At 35.8% G+C, this 13381-nt stretch overlaps 1 protein-coding gene across 5 annotated transcripts in view; it reads right to left on the reverse strand.

Annotated features, from left to right (window-relative positions):
- Nucleotides 1-13381, reverse strand: part of CNOT2 (CCR4-NOT transcription complex subunit 2) — a 120190-nt gene that overhangs the window by 105507 nt on the left and 1302 nt on the right. The gene's annotated exons all lie outside the window — the stretch shown is intronic.

The raw sequence follows: 13381 nt of genomic DNA on the forward strand, positions 1-13381 counted from the left end.
ACAATAATGTCTGCCCAGGTTAACAGTTCTCTACAATGCAAAACTGCCAACTAATTTTTACTTTCTTCTTTTTCTCATCTTTATTTTCCACTATTCTATAAGTATTCGCTTTTATTACTTTTTACCAGACTCCTTTAGTATAACCTCACATTTTATTTGCGTCATATAAAAATGTAAAACTAGAAAATACTAGTATTATTTCCTCAGTATACTGTAACAACATGTATCTATATTCAAGAATCCAAAGTAAAGTAAGTTACAAGAAAATCATTTCTATTACAAGTTTTCTCTTTTAAAAAAGTTCAACTTCTCAATACATTAATGTGAGTAATTTTAGAAATCAAAAGAATTTAACTGTTCTTTTTCTGAGCCAATTAATAAGTCAGAAATAAAGATAAACGGTTTTTGAAGTAGTGTTAAAACTGAATCTACTTTTGTAAAGTCAAAACTTGGGGCATTGGGGCGCCTGGGTGGCTCAGTGGGTTAAAGCCTCTGCCTTCGGCTCAGGTCACGATCCCAGCGTCTCTGCTCTGCAGGGAGCCTGCTTCCTTCTCTCTCTCTCTCTGCCTGCCTCTCTGCCTGCTTGTGATCTGTCAAATAAATAAATAAAATCTTAAAAAAAAAAAAAAAAAAAAACTTGGTGCACCTGGGTAGCTCAGTTTGGTTATACGGCTGCCTTCAGCTCAGTCATGATCTCAGGGTCCTGGGATGGAGCCCCATGTAGGACTCCTATTCAGAGGGAGTCTGTCCCTCCCTCTCTCTCTGCCTCTGCCTCTCCCTGCAGCTTGTGTGCTCTCTCTCACACTCGCGCTCTCAAATAAATAAAATCTTAAAAAAAAAAAATTATCTTTGCCATGTCTTAAAATTTCAGCACACTACTGGCCCAAGGCTTGCATATACAATTAAAAACAAAAGCCCTCTGGGGTGCCCGGTTCGCTCAGTGGGTTAAAGCCTCTGCCTTTGGCTCAGATCATGATCCCAGGGTTCTGGGATCAAGCCCCGCATCCGGCTCCCTGCTTAGCAGGGAGCCTGCTTCCCTTCCTCTCTCTCTGACTGCCCCTCTGCCCACTTGTGATCTCTATCAAATAAATAAATAAAAATCTTTTTTAAAAATTTTTTAAAAATTAAAAAAAATAAAAGTTCTCTAACCATACAATTTAGAATGTAAACTATTCTGGAAAAAAAAGTGAATTCTCCAGCTACTCCTAGTCAATTCCAATTTTACAAGGGTGACAGTAAAAGCAAAGCCTTTCCCTTCAATGAACAATCAGTTTCCAAATTTCATTACTCTCTGATTCACTTTCTTTACTCTGCTACTGCAACTACTTAGTACTGCTTTCCTTATATGGTATTCAATACTTCAAAGGACTCAGCACCCAAGAGAGCTTACAGATTTAAGGGAAGAAGAAAAAAAAATTAAGAAGTTATTCATACACATTACATAAACAAAGAATATACAACAGTTTCAAACTACTACATTGATACTCTCAAAGTGCTAATTGTAAATTACAAATGAATTTCACTTGTAGGGAAAACAGGCATGAAGTTCACAAAAATATGTCTGACTAGGGACGCCTGGGTGGCTCAGTGGGCTAAAGCCTCTGCCTTCAGCTCAGGTCATGATCCCAGGGTCCTGGAAACAAGCCCTGCTTCGGGCTCTCTGCTGGGCAGGGAGCCTGCTTCTTCCTCTCTCTCTGCCTGTTTGTGATCACTTGTGATCTCTGTCTGTCAAATAAATAAATAAAATCTTTAAGAAAAAAAAAAATGTCTGAGTAACAATAATAAAGAGAAAGCACACCAGTACAGTTACAAACAATGGGAATAACCCAAAGAACATTTACCATCTTTCATCCTTAATGAAGAGGAAATGAAGATGAGGTAAACTTCCTGCCATATTTACTTACAGAAAGAAAGAATCAGGACTTCAGCAAGCAAAAGTATCCAAGTATTAACTGGCCTACTATGATGAACTCCCTACACTCCCTCCTCCCAAAAGTCCAATAAGCCAATTACTTAACTGCATAAAAATAAAGGAAAAACCCAGTGGACACAGCAGTACCACAAGGTAAAATAAAATGAAAGAATGAACACACAACTTAAAACTACTAGTTGTATCACAATCATTAATAACCAGGAATCATTACCATTAACACTTTTACACTGCCTTACAATTAAGCAAATGCTCTTGCTTTCATTATCTCAACTCTCATCAGGAACATTAAAAGATATAAATGACTAAAACGCTCTTCAATAGTAATTGATTTGCCCAAACACATAGCTGATAAATTCCTGGAACCCAGACTAGAACCCATTTTTTTAATCCAAGTGTGGTAGTCTTCCCAAAACAATGTATTATCTCTCTGTTTAAGATAAGCATATACTCAAAGGTAAATAAACAACCTGAGTTTCTCAACTTTCAAAAAATAAATAATAACTTCTATGCTAATTTTTCCCTCTGAACTTCCTCCAATATTCTGGAATATTTACTCTGCATTAAAAAAAAAGTGACACTGGGGCACCTGGGTGGCTCAGTGGGTTAAAGCCTCTGCCTTTGGCTCAGGTCAGGATCCCTGAGTCCTGGGGTTAAGCCCCCCATTGGGCTCTCTGCTCAGCAGGGAGCCTGCTTTCCTTCCTCTCTCTCTGCCTGCCTCTCTGCCTACTACTTGCGATCTCTGTCAAATAAATAAATAAAATCTTTAAAAAAAAAAAAAAAAAGGAAAAGTGATATAAGCCCACACTGCTACAAATCTATTGTCAGACAGTCTACATGCTCCTAAGAAGATATTTTATTCATTTTAAGGATATGGAAACTGAGGCAAAGAAAAGAAACTTGCTATAGACAGCTCGACATAACTCAGGTTGTAAGTGGTAAACACCTAAACTAAGGTTCTCTCCATTAGGTTTACCCATTTACCAAAGTAATTACTAAATGCCTATTATACCATACACCATACCAAGAGCTTCAGATAGAGCAACATATTTATGTTATTCAAAGAACCACCAAAGTACTTAACACAATGTGATCTAAAGAAAATTTCTCGTAGGAAAAACGTGTAGATTCTTTTTTTTTTTTTAAAGACTGATTTATTTATTTGGCAGAAGAGATCACAAGTAGGTAGAGAAACCGGCAGAGAGAGGAGGAAGCAGGCTCTCCGGGGAGCAAAAGAGCAAAGAGCCCGACGCGGGCTTGATCCCAGGACCCTGAGATCATGACCTGAGCCGAAGGCAGAGGCTTTAACCCACTGAGACACCCAAGGGCCCCCAAAATGTGTAGATTCTTAAGAGCAAAACTGCATTCTCCTTGTTTACATTTATAAATCTGACACAAAAAAGAGCATATTGCACTCTGAAAAACTGTGGCTAATTCTCTTTTGCTTCAGAATCTCTTCTTTAAGTAGCAATCCCACTCTAAAAACAAAACAAAAACCCAACACAAGCCTTTATTCCCTACATCAAATCTATTTATCCACATTTTTCAAATGAGAAAACTGAAGTTTAGGGAGAATAAGTCGGAGAGCTAATTAAAAGTGGTAGAATGGTTGGGGCACCTGGGTGGCTCAGTGGGTTAAAGCCTCTGCCTTCGGCTCAGGTCATGATCCCAGGGTTCTGGGATGGAGCCCCGCATCAGGATCTCTGCTCAGCAGGGAGCCTGCTTCCTCCTCTTTTTCTCTCTCTGCCTGCCTCTCTGCCTACTTGTGATCTCTGTCTGTCAAATAAATAAATCTTTAAAAAAGAAAAAAAAAAGTGGTAGAATGGTTATTCCCATTCAGACTAGCTAGTACCAGAGAATTTAATGACATCATGTACAATCGCAGCACAATTTAATAACTCTCTTTAACAGGAGTCATCATCAGTTCCATCTTATTCAGCCAAAAATGAACTAAATAGACAACTGGGTAACTTGGGCAGCTCCAACTCATAATGGTAAATTCATTAACTTCTGCTATGAAAACTGGTATATAATACATACTATGAAAGTACTAGTTTGCTCAAACTGCATTCTTATGGAATCAAGTCTGTTTAAAAACATACATTTGAGGTTTTCAGGTTGGTTTTTTTTTTTTTTTTTTTGCATTTTGGAATTAACAAATAATGCCGATAACCTAAAATAAGTGTGTAACTGTTATATAGTATTCTGAATAACATACACAGATGCACATATCTAAACACTGTAAAATAAGCACTTGTAGTAACATAAATACAGGTTTCTCCACCATCTAAAGTAAAGCATTCTTATGAAACCTTAAAGAGAAGCAATTACCATTAATTTGTATGGAAAATTTTTTGAGCATTCCCAAAGCCCTCCAAAACTTTTCTCTGGCTTTGCTGATATCTTAGGACGCTTGTTGCTAACAAATGCACAAAATAAATCAAGATAAAGCACAGGTGCCTCCAGACACAGTTCAAAGCTATGGCAGCTTGATACTCAGATGCTGAGTGTGGTTCCCAGAGAAGCGCCCCTCTTGTTCACTCCAAATGTGCACTGAAGAGACTCACTATAAAACACTAAACACTACTTTCATTTCTCCTTTTTCTCATAAAGCAAAAGTTCTCTTCTTTTGGTTAGGGAAAACAGATAATAATGTAAATATTACATAAAAACAAAGTGGCACAATGGGAACTTTTGAAAAGGAGGGAACACCTGTATAGGTTGGTATCATTTTCTATGAAGAATCTATCACTAACTCATATTGCTGGGGTTATTCTAATTTATCTAAGTAATGTTAAATCTCATGCCTGCAAATAATGTCAAATAACAATATTTAAATTTTGCCTGCCCTAAAACGTATGTAACAAATCTCATCCATTGATGTAAAACTTCTAACTACCAGTATTGGCGTAAACAGTTCTCTGCAAGATAGAACTTAAAAGTTTCAGTCATACAGTTCTTAATAAATAAATTCTGCAGTATGAATAAAAAACACTCAATTTTTCTAATGAAGAAAATATATTCCTTCAAGAATTTCACACCATCCAGCTCATGATTTTAATTATAATGTGACTGTGGAATCCAAAAATCACCCGCCCCACAAGCATAAATCTGATTATCACTAGCATTCACTTTTTAAAAAATCGATTAATTATTCCTCATCATGTAAAGAAAGCATCCCACATTATGGCAAGTTCATTCCTTCAGACAACTTCTCATTAACGTCCCAGAACTCCATTAAGAACTATAGCAGATTACTTTGCAATTCTCCAAATCCTACACACTCTCCCAGGCTCGGTGTATCTACAATGCTGATCATGTGCCCTCCACCACCTAGTGAACTCCTAATCACCCTTCAGAGCCCAATTCAACTATCTCCTCCTTGAAGACTCATTAACTACCTCAAACAAGGTTGCTCTACTCTAACATGTATCCACAGCATGCACCACAAAAAGTGAACCTCAAGAATTATTCAGTCCCACCTTTAAAAGTGCATGGCAGTGTACTGAACTGTACAAAGAGATATAATTAAACATGAAAATTATTACTAATTAATTTCTAAGGAAAATCTACTATGAACAGCTTTGCAAAACCCAAAACTCTTGAAGCATTTGATTATTCTATGCCAATATAAAAAGTTTAAAATCTACTCTTTTAAAATTTTCCACGAATGCAGGAAGATTCCCAATTCCACCTGATAAAGCAAACATCATGCCTCTTAGTAAAAAAATAATCCCTGCTGCCTATGGCTGTCTGTAAAAGTTACTGTAAATTACTGGATCCAACACAGTATTTTCAACAGCTGAAAGACACAAACTGTCTTATCTTTTTTCCTTTAGAATTTACCCCTATTTATGCCAAAAGCACTAAGTAACTGCTGATGAAATTTCTTGTTACCATGTGCAAAACTTGACCCCCTCTCAGGGCCCTCTGTTCTTCCTGTATGGGAAACCATTCACCCAGACTTTTGCATGGCTTTCTCTTTTTTTCAGTTTCTGCCCAAATGCTACCTCCAGAGAAAGGCTTTCCCTCACCACTCTACTTAAAATGGTTTCCTTCTTTTATCCGTGATCAACTGCTATACCCTTAACCCTCTTTATTCTCTTCATCACAATTATTATCTGAAATTATTTACTTGTTTATTTTGTCTCCCTAAGATGTAAGCTCCATGAAGGCAGAGACTTGTCTTGTTCACCATCACATACACCCAGCACTACAGCAATGTCTAGAAGAGCATAAACACTCAAATTATTAAAGAATTTATGTGAAAATACTTGTAACGCTAACACTGCATCACCTGAGCCTGAAATTTAAACTTAAGAAATTTCTACCCAAATGTTACTCAAAAACAAGTAAATCCTATGAATTCTGTATCTACGAAGAGACGAAAAAGCCTTCACTTTCTAAAAACACAGAATTTCAGGGTGGAAATGACCTTAGCGATCAAGTCCAGTGGTTTTCAAACTATGCTCTGAAACACCTAAAAAGCAGAGTCAGATTCCCTGAAGCACTAGACTACAACTGTTTAATACATACACATCTATTTTAGGATGTGTGATATACATACACACAGAATCCAGAAGTACATCTCACATCAAATTTAAACACTTTAGAGGCTGCTCATTGCTGCCAGGTTAAATAGTTCTGCCATGCATCTCAAAGTTTGGCTTGACAGGTCTATGAATTCATCCACAATTTCTCATAAGTGGGCATAGATTACAATGGTTATAGCTTTACTTTTTTTCTAATCTAAGGCCAAACATACTCACTCAAATTATAAAAACTATACCCCTAAAGCACTATTTTGTACACTAGTAAATCAAGACAAAGCTCAAGGCATATCTGCTCCACACATGTTGTCCTTTCAAAATAACTGTGCAGTAAGTTTATAAAATGTGGCATCAATGTGATATAATATTACTATCTATTCTTATATAACACAATATAATTTATTTAAAGCTCTGGCATTTCTTGACAGTTTACAATATTTTAAAATGTGAACTGTTGTATTTTAACAAAGTCAAGCTTGAAGCAAAAAATTTCCTCCCACCTCTCTTTCAAAAGTCTGTATTAATTATCCTGAATCAGCAAGATGACCAATTAAAAAAAAACCTTCCACTTATACCTATTTAATCTGATAAATCAGGATAGAGTAGTATTAGTGTAGCATTAAACTGAGAAATATATTAGATGCTGAGTCCAGTCTAAGAATAAAATGGTTTTTATAATTCCCAATTACTAATGTTATTTATGTATTTTTTAAAGATTTATTTATGTATTTATTTGTCAGAGAGAGCGTGCACCCGAGCGTGAGCCCACATGCCAGCACAGGTGAGCACAAGCAGAAGGAGCAGCAGGCAGGAGGAGAAGCAGGCTTCTCACTCAGGACTCTATCCCATGGCCCAGGGATCAAGACCTAAGGTGATGGCAGACCCTTAACCAAATGAGCCACCCAGGCATCCCACCAATTACTAATTTCAGTAAAAGTCAAAGCAGCTTGCTTGTTCTATCTCCACGTTAATGTTAACATACAGACTTATTTAAAAAGTAACCATTGGGGCGCCTGAGTGGCTCAGTGGGTAAGCCTCTGCCTTCGGCTCGGGTCGTGATCCCGGGGTCCTGGGATCGAGCCCCGCATCGGGCTCTCTGCTCAGCAGGGAGCCTGCTTCCCTGTCTCTCTGCCTGCCTCTCTGTCTACTTGTGATCCCTGTCTGTCAAATGAATAGATAAACTCTTAAAAAAAAAAAAAAAACTTAAAAAAAAAAAAGTACCATCAAAATGACAACCATTTATAGTTGAGATACTGGAGGCACCTGGCTGGCTCAATTGAAAAAACATGCAACTCTTGATCTCTGGGTTTTGAGTTCGAGCCCCATTTGGGTGTAAAGATTATTTTACATAAATAAACAAACAAAATTGAAAATAATGCATATGAAAGTGCTTTGCAACCTATAAACTATTTTTTAAAATATTAAGTAGTAAAATTAAGCCAAAAGGAAATCAGGTCTTTTGAATGACATTAATTATTGAATACTGTTATGATACCACCCTCTAAAAACTCTTACAACAGAAAATTAAATATAAAAATTATATGAATAAGCATAATTTACAATATAAAAAGGAACACAAGAACACATTCCTGCCAAATATGACACAAAACCAAATGTTCCTATCCCAAACACACTGTATTACATAATCAGTCATTACATTTTGTCAAGATGCTGACACAAAATGGAGTTCTGTTTCAACATCCAAACGTATAAATGGTAAGACGGCATATCGGTATATTAAAAAAAAAATAAATAAATCAAGTCTACCCATTGTTTTTTTGTTTTGTTTTGTTTTGTTTTTGTTTCTTAAGATTTAATTATTTATTTATTTAAGTCTACCCATTGTTACCTAAATTGCCAGGACACATAATTTTCTCTTGTTTATCATTCCTTGGCTAAGTAAAAAAATTACTAAGTGTGGCACTCATCTACTTTCATGTAAGGAAAGACATTTCAACTCAGTAAAAGCAGAGAAAGGACTGGTGTCCTGAGTACTGGATCCAATTATCTTTTTTTCCCCCAATTATATTTTTATTTTTATTTTTTTAAGACTTTATTTATTTATTTCAGAGAACAGAACGAGAATACATAAGCGGGGTGGGGAGGAGGCAAAGGGAGAGGGAGAAGCAGACTCCCTGCTGAGCGGGAGCCCAACGTGGGGCTCTATCTCTGTCTGGACCCTGAGATCATGACCTGAGCCAAAGGCAGACGCTTAACCAACTGAGCCATCCAGGAGCCCCTCAAATTATCTTTTTAAAAAAATACCCTCTCTCTATATCTTTATTTTTCAATTATTAAAAAGTCTCTGACAAATGTATAAGCAAACGAAGCATTTAAAAGATTTCTAAAAACTTAAGTGAAATATTAGCCTCTCCACTAAATGCAATTCAGTGAGTGTTATTTAATTTCTACCTCTCAAAAAATGGGACACAAAATTGGTGCACAATCTCTAATTCAAACCTTTAAAGGCCAGATGGTTCTCAGAATTGAAATTCTTCAGGTTTTAAAAAGACAAAATAGTGTATGTATCATTTATAACCTAATAAATTCCAGAGTGGCCTCGAAAGTACCAATAATCAAATACAGCAGAAAGCTGGAAAATTAGATGGACCAATGAAGCCTATGGTTAGGTTTACCAATTTCAGTTGGAATTAGCCACCATGCTTGCAAAAAAAAAAAAAAAATCACTTTCAGGGCTTTTTAGATTTTAAACTACGAATAAAGATACATTAAGTCATCCCTACCTAGTTTTCATAAGGATAATGGTATTTGAACTGGAGAACTCCTAGGCACTCAATCATTAGAAGTAAAAATGTGAAAACGAAACAGTCTAACTTCAAAAGCCGAAATCTAATAGGAGCTCATGGTTAAGCAATGACAAATATATGTTACTGTGTAATAAACCCATTGTAAATTGAAATTATCATTATACTGAAAATGCATTTAATATTCCTAACCTACTGAAGACCATTCCTTAGCGTACCTATGTTAAATGTGCTCAACTGGACAAAATGCTGCAACTGGACAAAATACCACAAAGCATCTTTTATAATAAAGTACTGAAAATCTCATGTAATTTATTGACTATTATACTGAAAGTGTAAAACAGAATGATTATAGGTATACTGGTTGTTTACCCTTGCGCCAGGCTGGCTGAGAGCTCTGAGTGGCTGCCTCTGTCCAGTATCAGAAGAGAATCAGAAGATACTGTCCAGTATCAGAAAAGCACACTGCTAGCCCGGGGGGGGGGGGTGGGAATCAAAATCTGAAGTATAGTTTCTACTCCTTCAGTAGTTTTGAGCCATTCTGAAACATCATAATGTCAAAAAAAAAAAAAAAAAATCATCAAGTTAACCATCCTAAGTCTGGGACTGTCTGTACTAAATATCTCCTTCAACCAGTGACCTTAGCCATACAAAATACTGCAATACAGAGTTAAACACTCTGCCAGAGGCACTTTATTACTAATATCCTTCCCTTTCCTACACTTACTCTACATACAATTCTCTAACAAGATGGTTATCTAGTTTCCCCTAGGTAGTTAATTAGATACAAATCTGTAAGAAAAAATTCAAGGAAGCAAAAGACTACAAGGTGGACCTTCCTCCCATCCCCTTCTCCAATCTGTTCAGCTCTCTGAAAGCATAGAGTCAAAAGATGATATGGCACCAGTTCAGTTTACCACATATTTATTGATAACCTACTGAATCCTATGCACTACAGAAGATACCAGAAATGTAAACATAAAAAAACAAAGTCCTACCTTTTGGGTAGGAAGGTACTTACAGTCCACTGGATGTTATTATGGTAGATATAGTGGACAGTAAATTAAAATACAGCAAGACACGTTTAATTATCAAGGTTTGAAGACTAAAAGCAGTACAACAGAAGGATTTGGGGACTCAGGAAAGATTTTATTTAAAAAGTGACACCAGAGGGGCATATGGGTGGCTCAGTGGGCTAAAGCCTCTGCCTTTGGCTCAGGTCATGGTCCCAGAGTCCTGGGATCAAGCCCCGAGCCCCGCATCCCCGCATTGGGCTCTCTGCTCAGCAGGGAGCCTGCTTCTCCCTCTCTCTCTGCCTACTTGTGATCTTTGTCAAATAAATAAATAAAATCTTTAAAAAGTGACACCAGAGTAAGTTCTGAAGAATAAGAAGTTTGTCAAACAACAGAGAAGTGACAGTAAAAGTACTCCCACCCACCCACACAAAAACACATGCATGAAAGCAAAAAAAAAAAAAAAAAAAAAAGGAAAAATTTCAAGGTGGCAAATATGTCCAAAATATCTAGCTAAATATAACTAGACTTAGACCCCAAGTAAGCCTATACAAAATAATTAAGAGTATCCAGAAATGGGAAAATTTTTTCTCCTATATAACTTATATTTCCATATTATATAAGCTATGAAATGTTACCAAAAAACGAACACTATAAACCGTTTTATTATTTCGTAATGCAGCATACCCCAAATGATATGCCAAGAGATGTGCATCTGCATCTCAGAGAACAAGCTGTTAGAAAAACATAATAGGGAATTCTTTTTCCAGGTCATCCCTAAAGTATAGACAAAGTAAATAAATGAACGAGCCATATCAGCATGGCCCGTCATAGAGAGGAGTTTTAAGAATTAAAAATAAAGGACGCCAAACAGAATAAAGCAAGAGGAAATATATATACATAGTATTTAAGCTGAAGATGAAAAGACTCCATGAACAAAACCAGGATCAAGATTTTAATTTTAAAACCTAAAAACACTAATGTCTATTCTATTTTTTTTAAAGACAGGCTTTCTGTAACAGACATCAATTTTAGAGCTCTTTGAAAATATCTAGTGAAAGTCACAATGTTAAGTATCACAGGTAGAAATTATCCGTAGTAAAGCAGAATGATCACCTATATCATCAATCAGAATGATTCCTATATCACAGCACTAGATCCCTTAATAGTGTATGTACATACACTGGATGTAATTATATTCAAAAATTACAGTGCAACTCAGACTGACTCTCTGTAAAACTGCCCTACCTGGTACCCTGGTTTTCTTTTGCTTCTTTGTATTACAAAATCTACTGGAGGACTAGGTAACAAACAAAATCTTACTTAGTAGTATCTTTTCCTAAGACTGTATCACTATTTGCATAAGTTGTCCTCACTGCCTATTAAGTAACCACATGGAAATAAATATATAATAATAGAACAAAATTCGTACAGCTAAAAATTTCAGCCTAATTTAAAAATACTATTTATCACTGCTTTTAAAGAGCAAAAAAACCCCTTATTTTTATTAGTCTATTAATGTCTACTTGTTATTTTATAAATATAAAAGTGAAGCATGCCTCTACTTTTCTATAGTGTCAGAAAATCTCATGAAGCAAATCTGTCACTGAACAGGGCAAAATTATAACTTCCCATGGGTTGTGAAAAATTCTCTAAGAGTCTTTTAAGATACAAGTACCTTCAATACCATTACCTACCAGAGATAAGAACCAAAACAACTAGGTTAGAAGCACTTCTAATGAAATCTACTCATATATCTGAAGTACTTATTTTCTTATGAACAAAAAGAGATTTCAGGTTAAAACTAAGTATCTCTGAAAAATCAAAAAGTAAATTAAACATTGAAAATCATTAAGTAACAATACAGATAATTAGATCTCATGAGGAGGAATATCATTTTGTGTTTTATCTTCAAGACCAAGTACCTCTCAAACAAAGAGATATAAATATACTCTAACATTTTGCCCCAATTTTTCCACAACATAAATTTACTTTAAAACCGAAGTATTACAGGAACTGAAAAATTTTTAAAGGCCGTATCTGTTGCCTGGTTAAGCATACAGGCAATTCTCATTCCCCAAGAGTATCAGATTAGGTTACAGGTATCTCTATACAGTATACTTGGAATAAAAGGGTTCTGCTTAAGATAATCTATTTTTACTGATACATTAATTAGGATGCAAAAAATGTGAAAGTTTCTCAATTCCTGTCTACAAAGTATGCACAGAAGTCACTGCAATTCACTGTCTTTAGAAAATAAGAAAAGTACCTTTTTCCCAAGTCAAGAAAGTGGAACAGTTTTGGTTTATAGTTACTTTTCCTTTAGATTTATTATCACAAAAGAACTACAAACTAAAGAGGAGTTCAACATACAAAGCTTACTAAAAGATCCTGGTCTAAGCAATATTTCAATGAAAATATCTGAATGTAGACCTCTAACCATTTCAATGTAGACCTTTTAACCATTTCAGTCCAGTGCAATTCTCAATCAACTCTTTTTAATCCGGGATAAAGTTATCTTCCAAAATTGCAAAAGATATGTGCTCAATGATATTTAAGAAATAACTGCTGTCAAATATACTAAGTATTCCCAAACAATTCAACTTAAACCCATTATGTAAATAGATACTTTGAAATTTCTATCCAACACCCAATACTTTATGTCCACTAATGTTATTTCAAAAGGCGAATCAAAAGCTACACTTAACGATTCTTGAAGTCCAGAAATTCCTAGTATCAAGCATGACAGGAAATGTGTTAACTTTGAACGGAATAAAGTATAGCCTCCCTCGTGAACAGATTTTAACTCAATACTCTTCACCACTTCTCCAGGAACGTAAGGGTTGGTATTAAAGTACTTAATTGTTAGAATAGGTCCAGAAGATTAAGAAAGGAGTAAGATTCTTTGACCAAAAGTTCTATGAAAATGAAACAGAATGTGTTGCATTCGGTCTTCTGGATGTTGAAAAGTGAAGGAAGGCCTCTCCTAGGATTCAAAGGAAGTTGATGTTTAGGTTCCTTCCGATACCCGTATGTAAGACTTTTGTGGTGGAAATACCACACCTACAGGGGCAGGAATAAATGCAAATTCTAAAACATTGGAAGAGCTTTTATAAAAGAAAC

This window comes from Neovison vison, chromosome 12 (assembly GCF_020171115.1).
Source record: "Neovison vison isolate M4711 chromosome 12, ASM_NN_V1, whole genome shotgun sequence".
Lineage (NCBI taxonomy): Eukaryota > Metazoa > Chordata > Mammalia > Carnivora > Mustelidae > Neogale > Neogale vison.